Below are 18,331 nucleotides of genomic sequence, written 5' to 3'. Positions count from 1 at the left end.
AAAAAAAAAATAAGGCAAAAAGGAAGGATAAGGTGATTATATGCAGTTGGTGATGAGATCATTTATTGAGGGATAAATTTAATGGTATGAGGGTCATATTAGGGTTCTCCAGAGAAACAAAACCAGTATGATGTGGGGTATATATGTGTGTGGTTGTATGGAGAGAGAAAGAGAGAGAGAGAGAGAAAGGGAGAGAGAGAGAGGTTGAGATTGAGATTTTAAGAAATTGGCTCACATGACTGTCAAGACTGGCAAGTCCAGAATCTAGACACTGAGGAAGAGTTGCAGTTCCAGTGCAAAGATGGAATTGTCTCTTCCTCCAAGGAGGTCAGCTTTTTTTCCTGTTAAGGCTTTCAACTGATTGGATGAGGCACACTCACATTACGGAGCATAATCTGCTTAACTCAAAATTTACTGATTTAAATATTAATCTTATGTAAAAACTACCTTCTCGGAAACATCTAGAATAATATTTGACCAAATCTGGTTATTGTGGCCTAGCCCTATTGACATATAAAATTAATCAGCACAGGGGCAGTGAATTTAGTCCTAATTAAAATAGCATTTGCCTATTTTAAAAAAGTCTATTGTAGATATTTATTTTCCTCCTCTCATTTCTGCTCCTTAAATTATTTCATAGTAGAGGAATCATTCTAGTAAGAGACTTTTATATGTATCATTTGCTGGGTTGTTTTAAGAGTGGTTATGGATGAATAAATGCAAAGATACTTTTGAATTAAGTTCATAAGTCATTTCATGGACTGTAACTTCTAGCGTGATGTATCCTGTTTTTATTGGATATAAGCTCTCTCTTGCCTGCATGCTGTCTTTTTTTCTCTCGTTTTATACCTTTCTTTCTAATGGAAGACAATGGCAGAAAATACTCATATTGTTTTCATTTATTTATTGTTATTACAATAAACAACTTGTGTGTAGCATCTTTTTTAGAATGTTTATAGTCTCAAGAAGGACATTTTCATGTAGGATTGTGTTACATTTCTTTCAAGTGTTACAATTGTTGGTGAATAGAATATCCTCTAATCTGAGCTAGTGCTTTGTGAGTATGTATATATTTTAAATTATTCTAAGTGGGCAGTAGGTTAGCAGATGGTAATGTTAAATAGACTAGACACTTTTTAATAACTCCAAAGTTGAATATAATAACAGAGAAATCTAGTTATAGGTCAATTCTTTTAGAATCTGTTTCCCAGATTCTGAGATTTAAAAAAAAGTTATAACCCCAAATTTTTATGTGGCATATGCTTGTTGACTGTGCTAATATAGCACTGGGGAATGGAAAGCAAATGTTGAATGCCTACTATGTATCAGGTCTGTTAAATATTTTCTACTATGTTACATCATTTAATCTTAAAACAAGCCTGTGAAGGAGATTGTATTATCCTTATTTTATCCCTGAGGAAACCGAAATTAAGTGAGGTTCAATCACAGTTGTGGACCCAGACCTTTGCCCATTTGCCAGGTCTGTAGATGGAACATGCATTTGCATTTAGGGTGCTCTACCTTCTTGTTCATGTATTAAATTTACTTTTCTGTTTTCTGGCCAGTTATTTTTAGAGTTAATAAAGAATTATTTTAAAACGTAGCAAGTAAGTTGTACTTACACACTTATTTAAACAATAACTTCTTAGGAGACTTTTTGTTATGTGCATATTTTGTCTCAGTATTTCTGTAGAAGTGAAATATATATTTTTTTAAGATTTATTTGTCAGAGAGAGGGAGAGAGAGCACAAACGGGGGAGAGGGAGAAGCAGGCTTCCCACTGAGCAGGGAGCCCTATGTGGGACTCGATCCCAGGACCACGGGTCATGACCTGAGCCGAAGGCAGACGCTTAACCGACTGAGTCACCCAGGCGTCCCAGAAGTGGAATATACTTTTGTTGTTGATTTTACTTTTATTGTTTTAAACAGTGTGATGCATACTGTTATGCAGCTACTTAGTTGGAATTTTTCAGAGTGTAAAGGGACCTCCCTGATTTGTTTTTTCTTCATTTGAACACATTGTTTAGTAAATGTGAAGGGGATCTCCTTTGCATGATAGCAGTAATATACAAAGGACATGGACATTGGAAAATAGAACTAGCTAATTTAAGAAACACTTAAAAATTGTTTTTTTTGTTTTTATTATGCACTACATTATTGCATAACCTTCTGGAAGGGGTAGATGAGCATAAAGGAGTTATTTTTCATTAACCAAGAAAATGCTTCCTTAATCGATGTTCTCCAAGTCCTTTGACACATAGTAATGATGAATTCCAGAGAGGCCTTATCTCTTTCTGTCAGACTCCAATAATATGAATAATGGGCAACCCTTTCTTCCTTACCCCCATCAGTGTACCTGTGGATGTGCATAGTGGCTATGCCAGGAATGAACAAGCACACAGCCATAACACCCATCTTGGGCAGAATCTTGAACTACATTGTGCCGCGGTTGCCAAGGCCAAGAAACACTCTTATTTAATGAAGTGCAGTGCCAACCTTTGTCCAAAACAAAGTAATTCCAAGACAGGGCGGGTCCCTACTAATATTCAAATAAATATCTCTTATCATCTTAAATTCACCTTGAAAAAGAAAGTAAGTGTAATAGCTAAATAAGAATAAAAACTTAATTTAAAAATTAAGGACTGTTCATTAAATATAATACAGCTAGTTCACAGTATTAATTTTTGCAGTTTTGTTGCAGACTGCTAGAGTCATCTTGGATCGGCAGACTTCCGTGGGACTGGTATTTGGTAGCCACTGCCTGAAGCAGTAGTTATTTAGGTAGAGGGTAAGCACTGTTTCAGTGTCCTGAAGTGTTACTGAAGAGACTTTATTTCAAGTTGTGTATAAAGTAAATAAAAGTTTTGTTAATGAAAACCAGAAGGGAGATTACTCGGGATAATAGGTACGCAATGTTTCTTTTTGTCATGAAATGTCACAGATGATGTTATATATGATAGCATGTATTTTGAGTTTTGACTAATTTTCATCCTGTTGTATTCATGAGGACTGATGAAATCACATTTTGGGCTGGTATTAACTTCTGCAGACACAAACAAGAGATTTATACTGTTCTTCCAGTTTTCGGTGCTTTAACACGTGGGCTTTCCAAACAGTTCCTTGGCCTTCCTTCAAGGACCAAGTCTTTCACTTGCCCATCTCTGGTGTTTTTCACTCCTGTGGGTGTTCTGCATTTTCTTCTGGTTCTCTGTATGGCTCTGTGGCTCTCTTTATTGCTTTCAAAGAATGGGCTTTTACATCTTCGACATACCATTTATCAGAGCTGCCACATTGGCATAGAGGTTTTTCATGCAATGGATCAGCACTGTAGGGTATCCAGTATCATGGGTTGCTCATAGGGCTCTGGACTTTAGTATTAATCTAGAGTATGCCCTGTTCATCTGATTGTGGATATAATGAAATCTTAAGGAAATAAGATGACATTGCTATTACTACTTAAGTACTTTCTCTCATGTGGCTTAGAGATATACTTTATATATCTTGAAATGTTGCACTACCTTTAGTAAACAAAAGTCACTAGCATGAATGTTAATTATCCAGCATTCACCATATTCACTTACTCGCTTAAAGCAAATTTTTAATTTTCCTATAGGGGGAAGGCAGAGAGCCAGAGTATTTCACACTTGGCTCACACTTACAAAGTTTTAAAACACATGGTGGACAAATCTGTAAACTGAGACACATATTATTATGTAATATTTTAACCACGGAAAGTTTTTAAAATATGTTTATTTTAAAAAATAGTACCTGAACTATGGACACTCCTAAGTGGTGTGTTGTAAGGTCATATTTACAGACATTACTGTATAGTTCCTTGTGATCCTGAAATTGGTACAAATCTCAAAAGGCCCACCAAAATGGTTGCATGTAAGTGACCAAACCAAAGGAATGTTGACTTAATTTTTAAAGAACTTCCTTACTTGCTATTATATGCTATATGTATCCCTGAAAATCTGTTTTGTTAGGATCCTGGCTGGAAACAGATGAATACTCAAATTGAGTAATTTGAGGAAAGTTAAAATGAAACATGTGGGAGCTGAGACCTTTTACCATTTCCAACAAGGGGAGAGAGCCATTAGCAGAACCTGCAAAGGGAGCCTTATCAAAAGGGTCACATACAGAACCTCTGGTGGAAGGATTTGGTGTACCTGTAATTACCTGACAGTGGAGCACTCAAGGGTATTCCAACCATACTTTAATTCCTGTAGATGGCTCCCTCAGGTTGAACCCAGCCAGAAGCCAGAGGCTGAGTTCTGAAGGTTCCGAGAGCCCACTGAAGCAATCCGTACTGTATGGGTCAGTCTCCCAAGGCAGGGGGCAGGGTGCGGATGATACAGAGTGTATTTGGAGGAGCAGCACGCTTACATTCAGTAAAATTTCACACTAAAACAGAGTTTATGGGGACAACAAGTGTGGCGGAAATTTATGCCGTGTTGTAATCAGAGCAGTAATCCTGATTAAAAGTTAGGAATTTTAAATAAAAATGTTAATACTAATAAAAAAATCACTAGTAAATAATTTTACTGAAAAGGGAAGGTGAAGATACTTTGTTGGAATAGGGGTGTAAGGAAGAGTCGAGACAGTTAGGGAGAAAAGAGCAAAATGAGTAAAGACCATATAGAAACAAGTTCTAAGTACATTGTAGCCTGAGCACATGGTCAAACTGAGCCATGAAGAACCTGATTCCTCCTGGTTTTCTGTGTTCAACTGAGCTAGTGTACTTTGTATTCAATTGCTGTTATATGATAGCACAAAAAATTAAAATGCTGTCAATTTTATTTATTAACACAGCTTCCTTGATATACTGACATTACTCCCCGCACGCCTCGTCCAGGCCAGCTCTCTGACTCCAAACCCTCCCAGTTGTCATTGCCCCACAGATCCGGTCTCGGTCTTGGCTGGGCACCGGCATGGGTGTCACTAGGCTCCCGGCCACCCCAGTTATACTCGCTGTCCGGCCGTGTGTTCTCGGGCGGCTCCGCGGTGCTTGGCTCCCGTCAGCCATGCTGGTCTGAAAACACTCTTGCTTTTAGCTTTTATTTTGTCCTAATCAGTTTTTCTCTGCTGTAATTTTATTTTAATGTGTGATTTGAGAGCAAGGGATTCATGAATCCCCCAAAAGGTTGAAAAATTGGTGAGGAGAATGGTGTAGGTAAAAGAGAAGCAAAGGAAAAAAACGTAAATCATTAAGCAAAAGATGGTCTTTCTTATAAAGAGGATTGAAAATGGAAATAGAATTTTAAAAAGGGGATTTTCTTTAGCGTTAGCTAACGATTGACCTGGCTGTGTATTCTAAGAAATTACATCATGTCATGAGAAGTAGTCATGATACTTGAGAAACTTAAAATGTATGTGGTATATTAAATGGAGACAAACTGTGGGAAGTCAGTCAAGCTTACACCTTGTATTTTTTTTTTTACATACAGATTCCTCTTTTATGGCTATGTCAGGCTTTTAAAAAATTTTTAGTATCATAGTATGAAGGAAAAGATAATTCTCATCAAGTACACCTGATTTTGATATTGAATGTCCACCTGAAAGTAGATCACCAGAAAGGAGATTCACCTTCAAAGAAATGACACCGTGATGCCCTTCTTTATCAACAACCACTTATACACAGTCTTTCTACTTTGACTAGTATGATAACCTTTCATTGTTTTATAATTAAAGTACAATCTATATTTACTTTCAGAGTAATGTTTATCATGTAAACTCATTTTTAGTATTTAATATCTTTTTCTCTTTTCTGTGAAAATATGGACTGGAATAGAACTCATTACAGTTTTTCCCATTAAAAGTAATGGAAATGATTTTCCATTTGATGCCTTTCCATTTAGTGGCAGTTTTCAGGAACAAAGTCACTAAATGAGGAATGCGTGTTTGGGTGGTTACCTTGTACTTGTTATAGTTTTCTATTTTGTGGGATTTGGGGGGGATATTTTCATTAAGATAAAATTCTGTTTTTTTCTTCTAGTAGTTTAGAGTGAATGTTATTATTCCTTTTTCTGTTCAGTATGTTTTGGGGGCAGCTTTAACAATCAGTTTTATAGAGGTTAGGGGTTGTGGTTTGGAGGGGTTCAGGTGCTTTGTCTGGTTTCTTAGTGGGAGTGTGTCTTTTTCTGTAGATTTGGTGTAGTATAGGGAGTCTTTAATAAATGGCACGTTGGGGCAATGGCTTCAGTCCTTTGGTTTTCTGACAAGATCTTTTACCTTCAGCTGCTTTCTTCCACCTTTCCTTTCCCTTGAAGTTCCTGAGGACACATACCATGTCTGTTGTGATTGATGCCTCTCTGATGCTTTCCCTCTGACCGGCATCTCTGGTCCTGCACTTGTTCTCAGCCCCTTTCTTTTGATTCCTTAGTTGCCAGCACTTTGCTCCAACTGATCTGAGACCTTGTTTTTAGAATTCCCTGCTTAGGTGAGACTCCTTGCTTCTGGGAGTAAATCCTATGTGATTTTATCTCTGTTCTGCCACTAATAGGACCATTGCACTCTCTACTTGTTTTCCAAGTAATCCCTGCTCAGCTCTGGGCTAGTTCAGGAGAAGGCTCTGCCAATTTTGAATATTTCTGATCCCCCTGTGTAAATGTTACTTAAATTTATTGGTTTTTCTTTTTCTTAGTTATGCTATAGTGCAATTCAGGAACAATTTCATTTGCTTTCCTTGTTGATATATTATTATTATTATTACTATTTTTAAAGATTTTATTTATTTATCTGAGAGAGAGAGAATGAGAGAGAGCACGAGAGGGAAGAGGGTCAGAGGGAGAAGCAGACTCCCTGCTGAGCACGGAGCCCGATGTGGGACTTGATCCTGGGACCCCAGGATCATGACCTGAGCCGAAGGCAGTCGCTTAACCAACTGAGCCACCCAGGCGCCCTGATATATATTATTTTTTAAAGGTATTTGGAGATTGAGAGTTAGATGTCCGTATATACACACACAAACACATTTGTAAAAATATTTGGATCGCATCGTTCTTATCTGCACCTTGCTTGTTTTTTACTTTTGTTAATATTTTATGGTGTGTTTTCATTTAACAGTGATTATTAGTGTTACCTCATGCACATTATCTTGTATACATATTCCATTAATATACATATTTTAAATTATTGATCATAAATAGAAAGCTTAAAGTTTAAACTAGACCATCATGTGCTGCCACCAGGTCTAAGGATCTCATGTTTAGCTTTGTAAGATTTTGTGTCAGAGAATGGTGGTAAGGCAAAGAAGAAAGCATTTATGAAAGGTTTGTTCTCGAAAGCAAAAATCAGCCACAGATTTTATTAAAATGGAACCATCCTGCCATTTTACTACCGTGTATGTTTCATGTAGCAGTGTTGCAGACATGTATATTTTCCAAGAGCTACATTTAATTCTTATCATGTGGTTCTGCCTGATTTTAATAGAAGTCCTTGGGGAATGAACCCATACTGTGTTGAGCCTTTATTCAGAAAGCGAGTATTGAAATCCCATCATTATAAGGAGTTGAGAGAATGTTACCTCTTTTCTTAGATGTTTTCATGTGTTACCACTTTTCTTTAGGATCTGTATACTTAAGTATTGACTGACTAGAAATTCTCTTCTTGAGCTATTCAAGTAGATTTGGCTCTGAGCAATTTAAACATGGTTGGTGCCGATTGAAATGCTAATATTGTGGATATATTATGTTGAAATATATTAAAATTAATTTCACCTGTTTATTTCTACTTTTGTTTAATGTATCTGCTAGAAAATTTAACATTAGATGTGTAGCTCACTTTATCTTTTTACTGAATTTGTGTTGCTCTAACCTTATTTTGGGCTACAGTATACATTTGGATTCTTTCTGATGACCTCTTTATGGAAAATCATCACAGTTTCTTGTTACATGTACAGATCTATACATTTATATTTCTCCTGAGCTGTTAGCCAGGAATATTTACAGAGTTCTGGAAATGTAGTATCAGGAAAGATTGCCAGAGGATAGTAGTCTAGAATGTATAGTTGAGGAAAGAAGCCTTCAAAGCATACGTTGACTTTATGATATTCTGGATGACATTGAGCTTTCAGTGGCAGCATTTTTAGTGTTAATCTAACAAGAACTCTGCCTATGGTGGTATTTGTGATTAATGGATCTGGTCTTCATTTTTGGTTCTATAATTTTCTTTCTATAAGCATTTATGCTGAGGTTGGTGCACTGTAATATTCATGGATACTCCAAAAACCCATGGAAAGAAGTGTAGAATATTGGAAACAACAAAGGTTTTGGAGTCACACTGACCTAGATTCGAATTATTAGCCGCATAAACTAGTAAATTACTCGACAGTTCTTAGGCTCAATTTCATATTTGTAAAGTGGTGCTGATATATAACTACTGTGCTTGGTTCTTGGGAGGATTAAATAAGGTAGTGTTTTCAAGTATTTAGTATAGTGTCAGGTCCATATTAGGTGCACCTCATATTATTTGGGTCAGAAAGATATGAAGAGCCAGGGAATACTCTACCAGGAATTTCTTCTCATATATACATCTATATGAAGGACAAATCTTTGTACGTATGCATGCATGTATATAGGTAATGTTTTGGGGAAGCTTTGCCTGTATGACTATTGGAGAAATGTGGCTCTGCCTAGTCTACCCAGTACTCGTACTACAGGTTTGTCCGGCTTCGTGTCGGCCCAGTACTGTATATCTCTGATGAACAGGAGCCCTTTACTTTCATTGGAAAATGGTTGTTTGTTTATATTCCTCAAAGAAGCTCATGCTATATTTATATATTTACATATAAATATATAAATAGGCGAAACTGAAATACAACAAATCATATTTAAAATGTCTCGTATGCTAAATTTTGACATACGTATACACCCATGAAACCAGCACTCCAAAGTAATGAGCATATCCATCACCCACGATAATTTTCTCATGCTCCTTTATAATGCTTCCCTGCTGCCCCTCCCAGTAGGAAGGGAGTAGAAGAAGCACATTTTTAAAAAAAATTTTTTTAATTTTTAATTTTTTTTGAAGAAGCACATTTTAAAAAAATTTTTTATTGTTATGTTAATCACCATACATTACATCATTAGTTTTAGAAGTAGTGTTCCATGATTCATTGTTTATGCATAACACCCAGTGCTCCATGCAGAACGTGCCCTCTTTAATACCCATCACCAGGCTAACCCATCCTCCCACCCCCCTCCCCTCTAGAACCCTCAGTTTGTTTTTCAGAGTCCATCGTCTCTCATGGTTCGTCTCCCCCTCCGATTTCCCCCCCTTCATTCTTCCCCTCCTGCTATCTTCTTTTTTTTTTTTTTTAACATATATTGCATTATTTGTTTCAGAGGTACAGATCTGAGATTCAACAGTCTTGCACAATTCACAACGTGAAGAAGCACATTTTTATGTATTAAGTCCCTGAGTATCACTGGGGTCTTTTTTTGGGAGGTACTTTGCTGCCATGTAGTTTAGGATGACTTTAGTCGATAGTTAAAAACATAAAGGTAGGAGTTTTTAATTCAAAGTTTTTTTTCTTCTCTACATTTGAAACTAAAGGCCTTTTGAAAGAAAAGCTTTCTATCTAGGACAAGTTCATAAAACTACTAAAGGGCTTGCAGTTTCTCTGTGTAATCATTTCAAAACAAATTTTTTTCAGCCACCAAAAGGATGCAGTCTTGACATATAAATAGAAAACAGATTGAGTTTTTGGCTGATATTTCTATACTGGTTTAAATGTTGGTTGGGTCAACTTCAGGCTTAGATTACAAGATTTGCAAATTAAAGGAAAACCAAAAGGGAAAGAACATCTGCATAGATTCTGACTTTGTGGAATTCCATACAGGCACGCTTACTGTACTTCTGGTGGAACAGGGCATGTGCTCAGTGAATAAGCCCTATAAAGAGATCACTGTTCTGTTGTGCTTGTCCTAAAGAAAAAAATTGATGATGAAAATTCAGTAATTCATTATGAAGAACCATGACAGTTTCCAAATCAAGTATTATTCCATAATTTTGGGAGAAGATATTTTGTTGATGTAGCTATATGGTATTTAGCCAGAATAAAATCCTGTTAAATGTCACTAGTTGTGTTACTTGATGATTTTCTTGAATCCAAGTATTGGGATTTGAGAAAGGTAATTTGCTTTAACTAAGACTTAAATATGTTTTAATCAAGGGCTATGTTGATATAATTGACAGTAAATTACTACACACTTCAGTGAGATGTAAGGAATCCTTACTTGCTTCTGGGTAAATAATAGCTTGTATGTGTATGATTTAAAAATGTTTGCTATAAAAAATGTTTGCTATAGATTACCTATGCTGCTATTTCAAAGAAAGCTTTAATGTTTTTTCTCTTTTATTCTAACAAGGAACATTATATTTTTAAAAAAGATTTATTTATTTATTAGAGAGAGAGAGAGCGCACGAGCATGGTAGGGGAGGGGTAGAGGGAGAGGGAGAGAATCCTACAGCAGGCTCCCTGCTGAGTGTGGAGCCCGACAAGAGGGGCTCGGTCTCAAAACCCATGAGATCATGACCTGAGCTGCAACCAAGAGTCGGACGCTTAACTGACCCAGGCGCCCCTATATTCTTTTAATATCATTTCAGCTACTCTTACAGTATCTGGGAATTCAGTAGTAATCCAAGGCAATGGTTGTGAACTGAGGGGAGAAGGGGGGTGATTTTGATCTCCAGGGACACATGGCAGTGCCTGGGGACATTTTTGGTTGTTACACCTTGAGATGGGGAAGAGCTAGTCCTATCTAGTGGGTAGAGTCAAGGATGCTGCTAAACATCCTATTATGTGGAGATCAGCCCCTGACAATAAAGAATTATCCAGCCTATGTCAATAAATAGGGCCAAGGTTGAGAAACTCACGTCTCAGGAGACAAAAATCTACACACCAATTGAGCTGGCATTCTAGCATAGAGAGAAAAAATTAGTAAAGTAGTATAGTGGCAAGAGATATGTAAAAACTACTAGATCATGTGGTTAGGTAATGTTGGACAGGGCAGGGTTTTGTGTTCTTGATGGGCATTTGGATAATCTGATGTTTGGGCTATAGTGAATAGAGCTGATGTGAACATTTGTGTCCACATGTATACATTTTTTGGTGTACATTTCTGTTTGGCATATATACCTAGGAGTGGGATTGCTAGATCATAAGTTATGCTTTGTTAGATAGTACCATGCAGTTTTCTAAAGTGTTTTACCTTCCTACCAGTAGTCCATAAGGGTTCCAGTTGCAGTACTTCTTGTGAAAACTTGGCATTGATGGTCTTCATTTTAGCCATTCTGATGGGTATACATTGGTATCACATGTGGTTTTGTTTGCATTTTACTGATAACTAATGAACTTAGTACTTTAACATGGACTTGTAAGCTGTTTCAGTATCCTCTGAAGTGCCTGTCCAAGTCTTGCTCATTTTTCTTTTGCATTATATGTCTTTTTCTAATTCGTTTGTTGGAATCCTTTTAACGTGTGCCCCCTGTCAGTGCTTTTATGATTGAATCCTGTTTACCCCAGGGTAATGAAGCTGAACCCAAAATGTACGTGGGCATCAATACAGAAGTCCAAGAATAGCCAAGACAGTTTTGAAGAAGAACACTGCTTGATATCAGCTTATGAAGAAGTGGCAGTAAATAAGTTACGTTGGCATAAGGAGAAGATTTAGATTCGTTGAATACATAGAGAGTCCAGAAACAGATTCACATATTTTTATGATAAAGTTGAGGATTCATGTATGGTTCATTTGGATATTCATGTGGAAAATGAAGAATTGTATTCTCTACCTTATACCATGCAAAAATCAACTTAAGATTCTTGTGGACCTTAATGTAAGAGAAAAACATAATATTTGAAGATAAAAGAATTATCTTCATGATTTTAAGGTAGGCAGATGTTCCCTAAACAGAACATAATAAATACTGACTAAAAAGGAAAAGATTTGTATTCTTTTGGTTTCAATATTACACAGAAAATTGCTTCTTTGGTGGCATATCATGAATATATGATAGCCTGTTGTGTAAATGCAATGAAAAGCTAGGTTTTTATTATTCCACAAACCTTTATTTAATGTCAGTATATGGAATTATCATCTAATGAGGACAGTATAGTAGAATGTGCATAATTTCCTATATTGATGATACCGCGGGTCCTATAAGATTGTCTTAAAATATTGGGATTTGAAATCTTGAATTTGCTTTTTCTCCATTTGTAGTGCTTTAAAAAATTTCCTTTGTTTCTTAATTTCTCTTCCTAGTATTCCAATTACTGAACACCTTTTAATAGCAGTTCTTTATGTTTGAGAAATGTAGATCCAATTGTAATGGTACAAAACAGGATACTGTTGTACAAGTCTGGTTGGAAAACTTACCTGAAAGAGGGCAGAAATCCTTCCAGCCATCCAGATCATGAAGGGGAAAAAGGACAAATAGGAAGTCCTGGCTAGTTACTTTGAAAGGGCACGCTAAGTGAAATGGTAGGAAATTTTTTTTTTAAATGCTTTAAAATCCTGGGTTTTGTATTCTGTGCAGGATCATACAGAGGGACACAGTTTTCTTGTTTATTTCTTTTTTTTTTTTTTAAAGATTTTATTTATTTATTTGAGAGAGGATGAGAGGAGAGAGAGAGCACATGAGAGGGGGGAGGGTCAGAGGGAGAAGCAGACTCCCTGCTGAGCAGGGAGCCCGATGCGGGACTCGATCCCGGGACTCCAGGATCATGACCTGAGCCGAAGGCAGTCGCTTAACCAACTGAGCCACCCAGGCGCCCTTTTCTTGTTTATTTCTAAATGTAAAACTGTTAGTCATAACTTAGGATACTTTGAAGGGTAGGGAAAAACTCCTTTTGGACTAATACTTTGCTGAAAAACCTGAAAAAAAATTATAAACAACTTGAAGTATTATCTTATGTTTATAAACAGATTATTATTATTTAAAAATAAACTTTCTCGCCTCAGTAAGGTAGTTGCCACAATCAATATACTATCCCAGAGGCAAGATTTATTTTTGTTGTTGTTTTTTAAAGACTTCTGAGTGCATTATATCTTAATGTTAACTGATTTTTATCCTTTTTTGGGCACAATTGTTATAACAAGTGGTTTTTCTTGGCATTCAAGTAATTTTATTAACATCTTGTTTTTCAAACACGGTGTCTAAAGAAGGTGGGGGTGGGAGGGATGGGGTGGCTGGGTGATAGACATCGGGGAGGATATGTGCTATGGTGAGCGCTGTGAATTGTGTAAGACCGTTGAATCAGAGACCTGTACCTCTGAAACAAATAATATATTATATGTTAAAAAAAAAAAAAAGAAGAAGAAGATAGCAGGAAGGGAAAAATGAAGGGGGGGAAATCAGAGGGGGAGACGAACCATGAGAGACTATGGACTCTGAGAAACAAACTGAGGGTTTTAGAGGGGAGGGGGGTGGCGGGATGGGTTAGCCTGGTGATGGGTATTAAGGAGGGCACATATTGAATGGAGCACTGGGTGTTATATGCAAACAATGAATCATGGAACACTACATCAAAAACTAATGATGTAATGTATGGTGATTAACATAGCATAATAAAAAAATAAATAAATAAAAATAAAGGTATCAATAATAAATAAATTACATGTTGATACAAATAAAAAAAATAAAAAAATAAAAAGGCCCAAAGAGTTCCTGCGAGATAGCCAACATACTACTTAGCACCTCCTGCTTGGGTGTGGCTGAAGGTGCTGTGGAGGGGAGGCAGTTAGAGATGCACAAGAGCCAGCACTTTGAGTGTCCCTTTGGAGTTATTATTTTTTTTTTAAACGTCTAAGTGCTATAAGTGGTTTAAACATGTGGTTTACTTAAGTTCTATCACTTATTCAAATGTAACAGATACTGTTGGAGAAACAGTGAGATATAAGGAATTTGTATGTTGTAAAATAACAGTTCCTATTTCGTTTTAAACCCTGTTTTCTTAGAATCTTCTCATTTCGTTGAAAAATTTCAAGAACACGTTCTGAACGCATCTGTCAGTTTTGCCCAGGCACCTTTCTCAAACAAGGAAATAAAAGTTAAGTTTATGATGACCAGATAGCTTGACGAAAACAGCCGCAGTGCATACTTCTGTGAGTCACTTGTCAAATGAAGGAGCAATATAGGCAAAACGTAACGCCCCCCTCCACTCTCACAGACAAAACTGCTGCGCTTGGGGCCGCTTGAAATTATTCAACACTAAATGCCGTAATGTTAATTAGAAGAGGAACAAACTCTACAAAGATAAATATGTTTTCAATATGATTCTTAGGGAGGGTACAGTAGAAACCAGTGAATAGAGAGGAAATTTATTTCTGGCAGGACTCTAGACATGGAACTGTGGCTGAACTTTTTACCCTAATTACCTCCTGCTAATGCCTGCAGCGGTCTGGAATCAAAGTGGTGCTTCGGGCCCTGGAAATTCTCTGATGTGGCAAACGTTTGTTGTGTGAGGAGGGTTTCTTAAGAAAAAGCAGAATATTGTGACAGGATTTTAAAAAAATTTCTCAGTTACCACCCACCTCACTTGTTGCCTACAAAAATAGAGTAATTGTTTGCATCTGTGTGTGCTTTTTTTCCCTTTAAGAAATAACTGTTATAAATCAATGTGACATAGATCCAGTGAACTGAGGCTTGCCTGAGGTAGGCTTTTTTTTTTTTTTTTTTTAGTTTCTCCTTTATTTTAAAAATCTAGGTTCAAATATAAAGAAGTTATTATTTTCTTTAGAAGTTATTTTTGATAAGTGAGAAAAAACATTCTGCCCATTTCTTAAGAGAATTTGGATCTTTAAAGTATGTTTTTGAAAATGAAGTCTAACAACTTTTGTAGCATTGAACTGATAACTATTAAATTGCTTAATCCTGGAAGTTGAAATGGGAATTTCCAGTTTCCCTTTTTAACTCTCCATCTGACTGGGACCAGAACCTTTGAGACTTTTCTTTTTCTTTTTTCTGAAACTTTACATCATTCCATTTATCTGTCATACAATTTCTGGCTCCTTGTACATATTTTTGAAGTGAAAAGAGTAAGTTTTGTGAAAACCACCTGCTTTTCATCCTTTGCTTTTAGAATCAGTGTTTCTATACTATATATAGGATAAATACATTGACCTTGCATTTTATGTGTTCTGAGACAATCCAAATTTCAATTATGAACATCTGTGCTAACTTGCATCTCCAGCTCCAGCCCTTTACTAATCTAAAATACCTTGTAGATAATTCTTGAAAACACTAATTGCACTGTTATTTTGTAATGCAAATAAATTCATGGTTTCACATGAGTAGAAATGTATTTTGGCAGTCTTTTAGTTAGGTATTGTATAGAAATAGCTTTAATTTATAAAGGTGGTATATTAGTAGTTTTCTTGATCCTGGGCAATAGCGGTAATTTTTATTCCTCATATAATGAAATCTAAAATTTCTTATAAGGCTGTGTCACAAAATCACATCTTGCTGTGGTTAAGCTGTGGTTACAGTTGCTCCAATACCACCTTAGTGTTTTGTATATTGTATAGTTTTGCACTGCATCTGTGACCATTCAGATAGTTTTATTTGTGAATTGTGGATGAGGGTTAGTTTTTTGAATTACCAGTTTCAAAATTATGTTGCAAATAACTTATTTTTATTTTGTTTAGTACATATGTTTGTAAAAACTTTTTAATTAGTGAAAGGCAATTATACATTTTCAGTTTAATATATTGTTTTGAAATTATGATTATCCACAATATATGTATTTTACAACTTTTGTTTTGTTGTTTGATTACCTTTGCTTCCCCCCGCCCATTCCACCTATCTTTACAAGGACAGCCAAATAAGAAAAACATTTTTCTTCTAACTATACTATAAAGGTATCTTTTACTGTAATAATACTATTAAAACTGGAAGACCACTTATGTTTTAACTACGTCTGTATTTTTAGGCATTTAGTGCTGTTGCAATTTGATGTATACTTCATTATAAAGTAACTTTGCATATTATTATGAGAAGTATTTAAAGTCTCATCTGCTTTTTGCCTAAATCTGATACCTCAGGAAAAAGAAATGACAACAATGTGGCTTTATTACATATTATGGAATATAAAAACATTTAGCAAAACTGAGTGTAAATATTCCTTCCACCTTTCAAACAAACACACTCTGTGTTGTACAAGTAATGATTTTCTTGAACTTCAGTAAGTCAAATCAGAAGATTTGATTTAGGACAATATATTTAGTTTTCCTCTAAAAAATAAATGCTCAGATTTTTGTTATCATTTTAAGTATTGAGAAGGGAAGACATAGAAGTAATAGATTTTACACATATTCCTTTCTAAAACATCTCAGTACATTTTCATGTTCTTTGATTTTGAGAAATAGATTTCATTTAATCTATTAACTTTAGTTTTCCTAATTTTCTCAAGGTGTCTCAAATGATGTGATGATTTGTTGGTTTCCTTGATATATTTAATATGTTGGTTTGTATTGATTCCATGCACATTGATAAAGTCTTGGGGTAATCCTAGCATAATAAAAGCAGATATGCTTTTACACACTATAGTGTATTTGGCCTCTGTGCTGGCTTGGCAGAAGTTGGTGTAATTAACATCTTTTTGTGAATTGAGCCAGACTTTAGTGTTCTCATTTCAAGTATCCCATATTTCTCATCTAAGCTATGGTTTACATATCTTTTGATATGTACCATGATTCTGTATATACTTTATCATAACAGGTAAGCAGTTATAATTTAGCTTGCTTATTAGGGAGAAAAATTCAAGCAAGATTTTGCTTTGTTTTGTGGGAGCATTATTGCTTCTGCCATAAGCAACACATACATTTTCCTCGATACAGTCTTTAGTTACCAAAGTTTCATTATACTAGGGAATTACTTATGGTATATTTCTTAATCATTAAATAAAATTTTAATTGTTAACTTTTTTTTTTTTTTTTGCCTCTGTCAGTGGTTTCCCTTATTTTAGAGGAAAATGTCCATGGGAAGGAAAAAAATAGGAAGTTACAATTAAAACTTCTAATAGACTCACTAAATTAATATATCTTCCAAATTTATAAAATAGTGAACAATTTATTAATTTTTCTATTAATAAAAAATTTTTACATAAGTAATTACAAAGAAATTTTAATTTCCTGAACTATTGATTTCAAGAATACTATATAACACTTAGAGTATAATTGTGGCTAATTATAATATTTACTATGTGAATACCAGAGGCAGATTTATTGTTTTCTTTTGGGTTTTTGGAAGCATACTGATAAAAGCAAAGTTGCAGCTTTCAATCTTTGTTATCTTTGTTCTCTTCTATGTCTGTAAGTCACTTTTCTAATCAACCAGTAAATGAATATCAGCACCTTGAAATGTTAACTATTTAGCATTTGAAATCTTTGCTGTTGATAGAAACATTTCCCATGGTATTTTTATTGCTGAATATTAAAAATTGTTTTTGAAGAATGAAATAAATGCTTAAACAAAAGCTTTCCTCTATAAAATTTTACCTACATCACAGGATCATCATAATGGTTAAAATTAAATAATACATGTAATGTCTTTATAACAATAGCTGGTATTTATCAGATGCACAGTAATAAAAACAACAGAGCTGCCCCAGACATGGGACTTACTAGAAAAATAAGATTCACAAAAGGTAGAATGTCAAACACTTTCATATCTTTATTTTAGAAATGGAATTTTGCCAAGTATCTCTCTCTTGAATTTATTTACTCTTTCATTTTTTAAAAATACACTTTATTTTTTAGAGCAGTTTTAGGTTCCCAGCAAATTTTAGCTGAGGGTAGGTACAGAGATTTCCCATTTACATGCTTCCCACACATGCATAACTTCCCCAATTATCAACACCCTCCACCAGAGTGGTACATTTGTTACACTTGATGAAGCTACATTGACACATCATAATTACCTTAGGTTCATAGTTTACATTAGGTTTTAGTTTGGGTGTTATACATTCTGTGGGTTTGGACAAATGTATAATGATATATACCACCATTATAGTATCATGTAGAATAATTAATTGATAATAAGTAGTTAACATTTATTAGTTTTCTTAATTCTTTTTTTTTTTTAGTTAGCTGGTTTTTTTTTTTTTAAGATTTTATTTATTCATTTGTCAGAGAGAGAGAGAAAGCAAGAGAGTGGCAGGCAGAGGGGGAAGCAGGCTCCCTGCTGAGCAGACAGCCTGATGTGGGGCTTGATCCCAGGACTCTGGGATCATGACCTGAGCTGAAGGCAGCCGTTTAACTGACTGAGCCACCCAGGCGTCCCAGTTTTCTTAATTATTAATTGATTCTTTTTTTTTTTTTTTTAAAGATTT

The 18,331-nt window shown here is 35.4% G+C and overlaps 1 protein-coding gene and 1 pseudogene across 6 annotated transcripts in view; one reads left to right on the top strand and one right to left on the bottom strand.

Moving 5' to 3' along the window:
• BCAS3 (BCAS3 microtubule associated cell migration factor) overlaps nucleotides 1–18,331 on the top strand; it is a 618,903-nt gene that overhangs the window by 86,229 nt on the left and 514,343 nt on the right. The gene's annotated exons all lie outside the window — the stretch shown is intronic.
• Nucleotides 1,888–2,439, bottom strand: LOC116647285 (annotated as a pseudogene).

The sequence above is a fragment of the Phoca vitulina genome, unplaced genomic scaffold (assembly GCF_004348235.1).
Source record: "Phoca vitulina isolate PV1807 unplaced genomic scaffold, GSC_HSeal_1.0 scaffold40, whole genome shotgun sequence".
In the NCBI taxonomy this organism is placed as follows: Eukaryota; Metazoa; Chordata; class Mammalia; order Carnivora; family Phocidae; genus Phoca; species Phoca vitulina.
Note: the sequence above shows the minus strand (reverse complement) of the source record. Positions and strands in the feature narration are given on the sequence as shown.